This window comes from Dermacentor andersoni, chromosome 1 (assembly GCF_023375885.2).
Source record: "Dermacentor andersoni chromosome 1, qqDerAnde1_hic_scaffold, whole genome shotgun sequence".
NCBI classification, from domain to species: domain Eukaryota; kingdom Metazoa; phylum Arthropoda; class Arachnida; order Ixodida; family Ixodidae; genus Dermacentor; species Dermacentor andersoni.
In genome coordinates this window covers 39,313,787-39,325,914 of record NC_092814.1, presented here as the reverse complement: position 1 = coordinate 39,325,914, position 12,128 = coordinate 39,313,787, and the positions used below count along the sequence as shown (strand labels likewise).

At 43.5% G+C, this 12,128-nt stretch overlaps 1 long non-coding RNA gene across 2 annotated transcripts; it reads left to right on the top strand.

Annotated features, from left to right (window-relative positions):
* Nucleotides 1-4,379: 4,379 nt before the first annotated feature.
* LOC126545300 (uncharacterized) lies at nucleotides 4,380-11,761 on the top strand. 2 transcript variants are annotated; one of them, XR_007602339.2, is made up of 3 exons: nucleotides 4,380-4,446; nucleotides 5,562-5,652; nucleotides 11,515-11,761. It is a non-coding gene; the product is annotated as an uncharacterized lncRNA (long non-coding RNA). The 2 variants fall into 2 exon arrangements; XR_008608444.2 differs by lacking the exon at nucleotides 4,380-4,446 and having other exon boundaries at nucleotides 5,272-5,652.
* Nucleotides 11,762-12,128: the final 367 nt, after the last annotated feature.

The following is a 12,128-nucleotide window of genomic DNA, read 5'->3' as shown; positions in this document are numbered from 1 at the left end:
TTGTGGGACAAATATACACCCAAAAGGGTGCAACCGTTTTAAGAGTGAACAATAATCGTCATCTGGCTTATAGCAGTTCCTTTTTTTTTAACGCTGCGAGCTCGGTACTTCGAAGTCACGAACGGCTTGCGCATTATCGGCAAGCCCACGTCAAGTTTCTCCGCCGACGCCAGCGCTTGCCATTCCCCTACCGGAGCAAGTCAAGCTTTCACGGTTGGTCACGCCCGCCTCCTCTGCCTATCGCTTCGTTAAGCTGCACCCCGCTCGCGTTGCACGCGGCCGCTTCTTTATTCGATTCACGTGAAAAAATCAGCATTAGTCTCTGAAAAGATCAGCACAAGGCCAGCGAGCCAGCGTTTCAACAATTGGACTTGTCATCGTAGAGGCAACAGTTGCCACGGATGCTCGATAAAAACACGCAGCCGCGAAATTGCTAAGTGCACGTGCATAGAGTATGAGGACAGAAGTCAAAATGTTTAAAGGGACACTAAAGCGAAACAATAAATCAGTTTAGACTAATGAAGCATTGTTTAAGAACCCTGCAGGCAGTCATTTCAAAAAAATAGTTTGATTATTAGATGAGAAAATGAAGGTCCAAGTATCAGTATTTGAATTTCACGCCGAAACCCCAGAGCCGGTACGTCAGCGTGACGTCAGGGATTCCAAAGTATGTTTTCGCATTTGGGCCGCGTTGGCTGAATAAAGGTTCCCGAAACTTCCCATGTTTAATATTTGGTCCCTTCAGAACACAATGTAGTCAATCTGTACCGCTATATGTAGTTAGTAGGCCCTAGAAGATGCTATCAAAATCCAAGACGTCACAGCCCCCACGTGCGGGAACTTAAGTAGGCGTCGCCACCCGTATTTCGTTCTTGCGCTTTTCCTGCCTTACCAAACGTCTTATCGTTGTAAGAGTGGTGTCTTTGGTGTTGTAAAACGGTAATTTACTGATGCAGAAGAAATCATTTTTCACTCTAGTGTCCCTTTAAAAACGAGAGTGTGTTAGCCACAGAAGGGGGCGGAGGAAGGGAGGGAAGCGGGGAAGTGCAGCTGATTCTTTCAAGCAGTCGTAAGAATGCGATATAGACAAGAATCCGCACATGTAAGCAGGGCCTGTCAATCCCAGGGTCTCAATTTTTCGTGAGAGCAGGAAGTAGAGATATGCTGTTTTGACAGTTAAACGCACGAGCAATAAAAAAAAATTAAGAAAAAGGTTAACAGGAACTGATTTGTATCAACAGACTCATATTGGAGCTCATTGCTTTCATTCCACATTTGCTCCGCTTACTCAATACGCTTGATGGCCGAGATCGTCGCGCTGCTAAGCACGAGGCCATGGGTTCGATTCCCGGCCACGGCGGCTGCATTCCGAGAGATGTAACGCAAAAAATGCTCGTGTACCGTGCACAGTAAAATAATTTACACCCTTGATGGTGAGAATTGCGAGTCATAACACCCTCGAAGGGTGTTTTCATTCTAGAAATATCCCATCACCATGACTTCTTGCGAAGCGTAGGGCAGTTCTAGATGTCATAACACCCTTTTACCCACCAAAAGGGTGCACTGACTAAGAATATTGGGGGTGGGTGCAAGGGTGTTCTTGTTTATTTTTATTACATTCACAAACATACAGTTGTACAAAGAGACAGCGTGTCCCACGGCACTACAAACCAGTGGCGGATCCAGAAGCGGGCCCTCCCCTACCCCAACCCCTTCCCCCCGAGACATGTCGGACTTTCAATGCCGACAAAACGCCTGAAGAGGGTTCCCCACCGTTTCACTGTCTGTTTTGATGACCCATTTTAAATATGTCCTGCGAAAAACCTGTTGCTGAAGCACTACTATTATGTCATAGTGGGCTAGGTGGCACACAGTTCTCAAATCTCGTCACGTACAAATTCCGCGGAATCCAAAAGCGCGCACATACTTTTTTTAGCATTGAATATTTAACCAAAAAGTAAAATGTTCAAAACGTTTTCAGCAAGGCAGAACAAGTACAGCTCTTGCTTATGGGACGCCAGCAATCCAGCAAAATGAATAGGCCACGTGACAGCATGCAGCTGGACGCGCCACTATTGCTCCAAAGCAATGCGGTCGTCTAGGTTTCTTTCAAGCACAACGAAACAGGCAGAAAAGGGGGCGACGAACCATACTCGGACAAAAGATACGCCGATTCGGGAAGATTTGACCCCACCTGAGATTCTTTCGCGGAATCAATAACCCCAATTCGTTCTGCTTCTCTGACGTTTAAAAACAAGGTAGTTTCGTAGGCAAACTTGAGGCTTCTCACCCACCACAATGCTTTGATCAAGCAGCCTCTACAGAAGGAGCCGTGCAAAACGCTCATGGCTTCGCGTCTGCGTCAATTTACGAAGCTGGCTGTACAAAAAGAAACTATTAAGTTTGTAGTTGTATAGGAAAGGAAAGTTCTACTGGCTTACAAACAGCTGCCAGAACAGAGTGCTGAAAAAGAAAGGGAGGGAAATGTGAGAAAGTATAGAGAACCAACGTACAACTTGCGATTCATACAGTATTTGCCACACCGACTAACAGCGCTATTTACTCAAATATTTCCCCTCCCAAATTGGAGACAGTATTATTGCCTGCATGGATAGGACATTAGCCAATCATTATAGATAGAATGAGATTCCAGAAATTGGCGGGCCATTTGCAGACCCATCTTTGTTCACGGAACAGTGGCGAGGCATTTTTCAAGTGTGCGCGCGATTGCCCACCTGCAAAGTACGTTCGAGATGTCTTGGCATATGCAGACCTGCGCGAGACTCGCCCGTCTCCCCTCGCGAGACGGGTAGGACAGGTGCACATGCTGAATACGGGAAATACTTTGTAGAATGAAATTGAACTCTGTCAAAACACCAGAGCTCTGGATGACAGGTTACAGTGTGCACAGAGGCGTTCTGCTAGATTTTAAAGCGAAGCTTTCTATGCCTCCTCCCTTATAATTTTCAATTCTGCTGCTGCTGCTGTCACTGCCTTGCCAGCCGCGGCGGTGGGTGGTTTTAGAGCGTGCATAATGTACATGAGAGGGACTCGGGGAAGGCGTGTGCGAGCCCTTTTAGCGAGAACTTTGTGGGCATCGCTACAATACTCTCTGGACCCCTTTGGCCGTCATAATGCCCACTGAAACATCCTGGTCATCGACACAATGCCATCTGGAAGACTAACGACGAGACAAGAGAATGTTTAAAGCCAACACCCAGACGAACTGGGTAAATAATGCCACTTTTCGCCGTGGCAGCTCGCATACATGGGATGATCGCCGGAGAAGGTAAGGGCGCTGTCGCCGTGGTCTCCTCAATAAAAGGAGCACTACTACTAAACGTGGCAACAGTTGCGGGCAAACAGTAATAATTTTACTTCAAGGTATGAAAGGGCACGTTTCTGCTATTTCTAAATAGTAAGCACCGCGCAGTTTTGTGCACATGGATCACTGACTCAGGGCATGCAGAGACGCAAAGCCGCACTAAAGCACCGCAGCGTCAAGACGACAACACGCAAACGGCTGTTCGGCAAATCAACGCTTCAGCCCCGATGCGATGCGCTCGTGTAAGGGAATTAGAGCGTTAACTTTCACGTAAGCTACGAAAAATGGCGTGCAACAGCGCCTCGAGCAAGCACGTCTTCCTGTATTATAACATTCAACATCACATCACGACTGTGGTAGGCCGTCAACATCATCGCCAAATATCGTCAGTGAACGCAAATAGAACAGCAAGCTGCGCTTGTGTCGATTCCCACAGTGCGTGGGATCTGCCTCTGTTGTTTATAATAATAATAATAATAATAATAATAATAATAATAATAATAATAATAATAATAATAATAATAATAATTATTATTATTATTGCTTAGAGGTAGCGTAAAATAAATAGCCTCGAAAGTAATATACACACGTAGTTTAAAAGAATATATGTATTTATGCCTTGAAAACGAAACCGAAATTGAAGTAACTTCCACCGACGGGTGTCGCCGCGATCGCTGCTGAGTCTCGCGGCGGGCCGCCGGGTGCACATGTGTGTGTTCTCCGTGACAGTCTTGAAGTTGTGAGTAATTAGATTGTTTTTCGCTACGTTTAGGTTGCACCACCTCGTTGTTTTCGTGTACTTTTGTGCTCATCGACGCGAAGGGAGCATCCGGACTGAAGGCGACGCGATTATGCGTGAGAAAGAAAGGCAGTAGCGGCCTACGACATCGGTGTTTCTTTGTGACAGTGTGTTTACTATGCCTACGACGGCCGTCATTCGTGGCCAACGAGAAAACATCTTCCATTCGGCCTGACCAGTGATGAAGTGGACTTTTTTTTCGGCGGAATCCATCGTCAACATCGTCCATCCACTACGTAAACGAAATGGCGTGCCATCGTGACAGCGCTCCGCCTTCAAACCGAGGGCCTTTTGCAAGGCGCATGGACGGCTCATATAAAAGGTACGTACGTGGTCACATTCAGCGTCGCGTTTTTATGGTGCGTCATTGTGGTAGTAATTTTCGCGTAATTTCTTTAAAGGACAGCACAAGGTGTGTTGGATGCGAGTGTAGTATGTGTACTTCAGGCGGAGCCTACGGGCACCGAACGTGAAAAAGAAATGAAAATATATCGGATGTTTCATTGTTCGTGTGTCCAACTAATTGTGACAGCACATTGAGTTGTAGAGAATTAAGTACTGCTACGCGTCAGTATACGGCGCAGGCAGGTAAATAATACTTTGGTTTGGCTAATTCATTCTGTTGCTAAAGATGGGCGCATACTTATACCGGTGTCACACGGCCACTTTCGATCACGATTGAGCCTGTTCCGGATCGAAATTTTCGACCGCGATTGGCTCCCGTCCGCAGATTCAGCTAGGAAGCCAAACGTGACCAGAAATTCGATCCCAGTCAGGATCGATCGCGGCCAAAAGTGTGCAGTGTGACAACCGTATTAAATGTCGCTTGTGTACTTGCACTCGTTTTGTTTTTATTTTTTGTCCCAGGTCACGTGGTAGGTAATGACGCAGGTAGCTTGCAATGCTTGTGCTTTCATCGCTAGAACTAATACAAAAGAACCACAACCATCCCGGCTATGTGGTTATCCTTCGTTTTCAGTTGTACTCGTTTGTTCTAGAAGCTTTCGTGCCGTTGCGGATGAACGCGTGGTTGCGCTATTTGTTTATGAATTTATCTTTGTGTAAATAAGTACATCGAGCCTAATCATTTTTTTCTCGACCTTGAACTCGTTTTTTGATTTCACGCACGCATGCTTACTACTACTACTATTTGTTTTCTTGTTGTACGACTGAACCCTGCCTAAGGCGTCCTGTCAGTGGTCGACAGTATTTCTGAAATGAACTGCACTGAACATCCTACGGTTATTCTACGTTTCACTACCTTATTCTAATGTCTAGTTATAAAGCGTATGGTTATTGTAACTATTCTTGGCTTGTATATATGTATGTATTAAGCTGGTAAATGCTTAATTGTGTTTGCAGGTTTGAGAGCTTCTTTTATTAAGTGGTCAATCTCGGGTGGTATTAATGGTGAGTTGTTTTCTTGTGCCCATGCAGTTAGTCAGCATGAAGCAATTGCATGGGAACCGGCCGATTGTCTTGGGCCTACACATTGCTCAAAAGACAGTGAAGGTGTCTGAGCCGACAGGTATACTTTTTTCATCACAATTGGCCCACATATTTTTTCCACTGGAGGATGAAGACCTCTCCCAGTGAGCTCCAATTACCTCTGTCTTGCGCTAGCTGATTCGAAGTAAGGCCTGCGAATTTCCCGACTTCATCATACAGTCTAATTCTCTACCGTCCTTGACTACCCTTCTCTTCCCTTGGCATCAGTTCTGTAACTCGAATGTGCCACCGGTTATCTGCCCTATGCATTACATGGTTGAAGAAGGCACTTGGGCTAGTTGGTGCTCATTGCAGACTTGAGACATCAATATCTAGCGTGAAAAAGACGACAACATCAAGAAGCACATAAGACAGAACTCGGGACTTCAACTGAAATTTTTGCTGCACAGAAACATGGGATGCACAGAATGTCGACTGTTGGAAACCACAGGAGCTATCGGAACAAATTGATGAACAGGTTAATTTCACATACGAACACTCTTGGTAAGAGCCAAGGACGGCTGCTCACACACCTGTTCCCCACTTTCTTTATGCAAAGTGGTTCGTATATTTCCCTATGAACCTGCTTCTGGAGCTGCCTGAGCGCACGATTGCTTTGAAACTGCTCGGTGCATGAGCATGTATGGCGATAATTGGCCAGGTGGCCACTAGCCACTAAGGCACTGAAAGCAGCCCTGTGTTCCCTCAAGTCAAGCAGGTCGGTGTTTAAAAGACTGCTTCGGGGAACCAAGATAGGGCAGCTGTCAGTGGCTGGTGGCCATCTGGCCAATCATTGCTGTAGGTGCTCATGCACTGAGCAGTTTCAAAGTGCTCATCTGCCCATGCGGCTCTAGAGGCAGGTCGACATGAAAATATTCGAAGCACTTTGCATCAAAAAGTGGGGGATAGGTGTGTAAGCACCCCTTCCCTGGCTCTCACCGAAAAGAGTGTTTGTATCTCGAAATGAACCTATCCATCAATTTGCTCCGATACCTCCTTTGTCAGACAGGGAAAGGGAGAGATGAATGTTGCTTCCATCCGTCGAGGTCACATCCCCTGGATCCTACGTTTCTGTGTAGCCAAAATTTCAGTTGAAGCCTAGAGCTCTGTCGTGTGTGCTTCTAGCTGTCGTCCGTTGTTTTTTTCGCGCTAGTTAACGATGTCTCAAGTCTGCACTACATGGCCTGACCAGCTCCCTTCTTTACTCGTTATGTCAGCTAGGATATCAGCACCTTCGTCTGCTTTCTGAACCACGCTGCTCTCTTCCTGTTTCTGCTGCCATCAGGATGGGAGTGGACATGACAAATGAAACTGAGTGTCATTTAGACAGAGGAGCAGTGAGACATCCTGTGCTTTACCTTTTGTTGTTGTACATAAATGTTGAAATTGCACCAACACATCTTTTTCCACCTTGTGATTTTCCCATAGCTGTGACAAATGAATATATAGGCTTTAAGAAACTAGAAATGCAGTTTGCCTAAGAAAAACAATACTTTTGCACTTAAAGGTAATGTGTATGATGCTCTAACTCCTTTGATGCATGTGCCTTGAGAGGTGTTGATGTTGTTCTTCATTTCTTTCAGTAAGCTTTACTTGATGGGCATGACTTTTTATAAAGAAATAAGTTCTGAAGAAACCATAATACCTGACAGGCAGAATTGTCGAGGTTGAGAGCCAAGTTTCCTTTCATGACATATTTTTCAGGCTGTACTAGTTGACCCATGATGTTCAACAGTGCGGACTTGTACAAAGGACGTCGAAAGTGGCGAGAAATGGAGACAAATGCTATCACCTCATTCTCCATCCTTTGTCGAGTTCACATTGTCGAACGTCATCGACCAATACCAACTAGCCCGTTTGCGTACCTGTACTAGTTGAGCCATTTCTACTATGGTACTGTAAACCGAACGTGATAAATTCAAGATTGGTGCCTTTTCTATCTTTCTACAAGTGTTTCATATAATAGTGTAAGGCATTATGGTTGATGTCATATTTTGACACCACCATAACCTCATAAAATATCTTCATGCATGCGAAAGGTGCCTCTTGTACAAGTTGCATGCTGGCCTGATATGGAGAACAAACCTGGCAGGAGGTAGAGCACATGCTGTATTGTAAACAAGACGCACGATTACATTTACTTGGCAGTTATCGCAATGTTTTCTGATATTTACCTGCAGGAACATTAGTTATCTCAGCTGCTAAGGGCACTGGTAAAGATATATCACTAGACACTGGGAGCAGAAAGAAAATCTGATGTTGCAGTACTATTGAAGTCATGCAACATTATGTCTAACCAAACTGGCAGGGATGTTAGCTGTTAAAAAGAAAGGGCTGATTTCAAGAAAATTTCGCATTCCTAAATGTGTAAGTGAAATGCTCTATGCTTATAAGCTACAAAAGATTTCCAGGATAATCATGCTAGTTACACTGGCCATTTGCTAATTCAGTAAGGTTCACTGAAGCTTGTTTTAAAATTCACAGTGTCTTTATACAGGGTGATGATTTTAAGTTTTTTGGAATTTTTAAGTATAACCTGTTGCATATAGCATAATTCTAGTCCTTGAGCAGGAATATTCAAACAGACAGACATATCTTGCACGAGAAATCGAAACACATGTTCAACTAATTAACGAAAATCTATTAATTAGCTTTTCAATTAATTACTTCATGGCACATATAAACAAAAAGAAAGTGGCTTAACCGAGGGGCCGATGTTTATTAATCTTATCCTAAGAAGCCAGCAAACACTAACACCAAGGACAACTTAGGGTAAATTACTTGTGATTAGTAAATGAAATAAAGAAATTATAAATTACTGAAAATGAAAGTGGATGAAAAAACAACTTGCCACAGGTGGGGAACGAACCCACGTCTTCGCATTACGTGTGCGATGCTTTACCAATTGAACTACAACAGGTGCCTTTTCCCCATCCACTTTCTTCGGTATTTATGTTTCCTAGTAGAACTCTAGGAGTGTTTGCCAGTGCCACCACATATATGAAGCACATATTGTAATTTACGAATCATAGCCAGTGAGATTACAAGATGCATCCACTCTGGAATTGATTTCCAGAATGACGCCAGTTTGGAGATATGTACCATCAAACTTGCCGTAAAAATGCACTGTTGTTCCACTTACTTTTTTAACAAAATGTGCTTTTATGCACTGATGCACAAAAGTAACTGGAACACCCTTGTGTAGTGTTCTTTATCAGGGAATTATTCCTAAACTGGTGTCATCCTGGAAGTTCAAGTGCACACGTCTTCCAAGCTCACTGGCTACAATTCATAAATTGCAATATGTGCAGTAAAATAATTAGTGACAAAGTGAATAGTGAATTTTTTTTAATTAGTCGGACATGTGTTTCGATTTCTTATGCTAGTGATGTCCACCTCTTCAAATAATCTAGCTCAAGGACAAGAATTATGCCATCTGCCACAGGAAATTTTTAAAAATTCCATAAAACTTAAAATTGATCACCCTGTACAATGCCACTACAGTGCTAAACAGCCAGCAGCCTAATCATCACATTTAAGAATGCCGTAACAACACTGACAAGTGCACTAAAGTTTTCTGCGCTTCACAGATGAAGGATGTTGACCATTAGAATGTTTGATCTTAGTGTAACTCACAATCATATAACCAGCAAGATCAAGTGAAAGCAGATGACAAACTTCATACATGAAAGGCTTTAACTGTGCTTTGATTAAAATAGCTAAACTTCTGTTAAGCATGATGCATTCACTGTGTTGTTCCAGTTCAAAGCATCTAAGTGATCAGATGCTAAAAAGTTCTTGCTTGGAAGATCTTTAGTGAAAACCTCTGTAATAAAAATACCAGCAGGATTATGTGCTTGCTTAGTGGAGATGTCTAAGATGATGTTAAAAAGTGTAGGTAGGGCTTCTAGTAGAGATGCCAAATAGTTCTGAGAGAGGGGTTGTTACCAGCCACTGTGTAGGTCATAGATTAAGAAAAAAAATAAAGGTCAGCTTAGTGATGCTTAGTATAGTGATGCTTGCATTGTTTGCCTGGGAAATCTGAAGAACAGCATCGTTTGTGTCTCTTGTTAAAGGAGCAAGCTTCTGTGAAAATGCTGATTTCTACTCCCATAAATAATGTATATTCCTGAGGAGGCAGGCAAAACAATGCCATGTGTTATACTAACCGATGAACGTAAGGTCATTGTTTAGGCACGTAAACCCTGCGAATTTGTTTTTGCCTTGTGGCCACCACCTCCTGTGAAATAATGGTTGGCATTTACACTATTGGTTTTGGGAACAAGGCATTAATGTCAAAGTACCTCTTGATGGTTACCCTGCAATGCATAGCGAAGCATATGGCTGCACCTTATTTTCAGTATAACTTGCTTGTAGGGAAAAGTTGCAGTGAGATGATGTGGCTTCTCATTGTAAACTTATTGCATAAGAAAGGATTGATATATTTGTAAGCAATTCATTGGACTCAACACGAGCATCTTTATTTGTGCACATTCCAAATTGTAGTTTTGGGTCAGATGTCACACACAAAAACAAACTGCCCAGCGTTATTGCTGTAATATGAGGGCGGTTAAGGAAATAATGTCTCCAAACACACTACTTTGCCAGTAGTACTGCAAACATTTTGGCTCTTTATCATTAATGCACTGATGTTTATGCTATAGAATGTCACTTGCCCCATCTTCCTATCTCTTCGCGTTCCAAAGTAATCGATCAATGCATGGCATCCAGTGATGATGTCCACTTGAAACAGCGGGCTGTAATTGAATTTCTCACTGCGGAAGGTTCTACGCCCTTCAACATTCATTGCCATCTGAAAGCAGTTTACGGGGATGCCTGTGTTGAAGTCAGCATTGTGCGGAGGTGGGCAAGGACTGTGAAACATCAAAATCCAGCCGCATCAAACGTCCAGGATCAGCACCGAACTGGACGGCCTGCAACGGCTTCTGATGAGGATCATCAACATCAGGCAGACGAGTTGAATGGGGTCAATCGCAGGATCAAGCAACACCAGATTGCAAAAATACTCGCCATTTCCATTGGTTCAGTGAACCAGATAATTAAGAAACTCCTGGGTTACAAGAAGATTTTAACTTGTTGGCTATTCTTGAACTTTTTCATGTCGGTCTTCAGTTGCCGTGGCACCCAACAAACACAAGTCTTCTTGTAACGCAGGTCTTTAATGATGTGGTTCACTGAGCCAATGGAAATGGCGAGTGTTGTTGCAATCTGGTGTAGCTTGATCCTGCGATTGCCCTGAGTCAACTTATCTGCCTGATGTTCATGATCCTCATCAGAAGCCATTGTGGGCCGTCTATTTCGGTGCTGATCCTGGAGATTTGATGCGGCAGGATTTTGGTCTTTCACAGTCCTTGCCCACCTCTGCACAGTGCTGACGTCAACACAGGCATCCCCGTAAACTGCAGTCAGATGGCGATGAATGTTGATATGCGCACAACCTTCTGCAGTCAGAAATTCAATTACAGCCTGCTGTTTCAACTGGACTTCACCACTGGATGCCATGAATTGCTCGATTACTCTGGAACGAGAAGAGATAGGATGGTGAGGCGACATTCGATAGCATAAACATAAGCGCATCAATGATAAAGCGTTCAAAATGTTTGCAGTAATATTGGCAAAGTAGTGGGCTTGGAGGCAGTAATTTCTGAATTTCCCTCATATAATTGTGTAGCCTCTCTCTCCTACATTCATGATGTGGCAGAATAAATGCCTTATTCTTTCGAAATAACGATTTCTTGGAAGTAAGCACCATCTGTGCTTGTTTTCTTTATCCTGGTCTTCATGTGATCTTGAAATATTTAGGTGAATGATGCAGGGAAGCACTGCTTGTCATGTTTCGTGTACTTTTCCTGACATTAAATTGCAACAAATCATTTTGCAGGTAGAAAACAAGCAGATGGCTACAGCGATCAATGAAGAAATGGCTTCATCTATGATGGCTCGCCTTGGGACATTGGAATGGAGCTACACAAAGGCATCACCAGCCTCGCCTGTGCCCTGGAACATTGGTTTGAATAAGACTGTTCTTCAGTGTAGAACGACCACAAGACTTGTCACCACATACAAGGCGTAGTGCAAGCTCTAAATATTGTACAGGTGGCTAGAATAAATGACCCTCCATGCAGTCACTCTTCCTGTATCTGTGGTAAATGAATTATTTCACGCAGAACACTCACACGTGATTATGTGTTTTCTTCAAAGTTGCTATGCCATGCATTTGGAAACACATTACCTATTGTATGCACACCGTACATAACATTTCTGTGTGCTAGCCTGACTGTAGACTTACGAAACAATGAAGTGCATGTGTACCCACTTCAACATGCCGTACTTCAACACCCTTATAGCAAGGGCTATTATATTGCTCATTACACCCGATAGGTGAAGGGTAATATATTCCTGATCACACCCTTACACCCCATGGGTCGAAGGGTAATATGTTGTTCAACACACCCTCAAGGGATAGGGTGTTATTGAAATATAGAATAACCATCA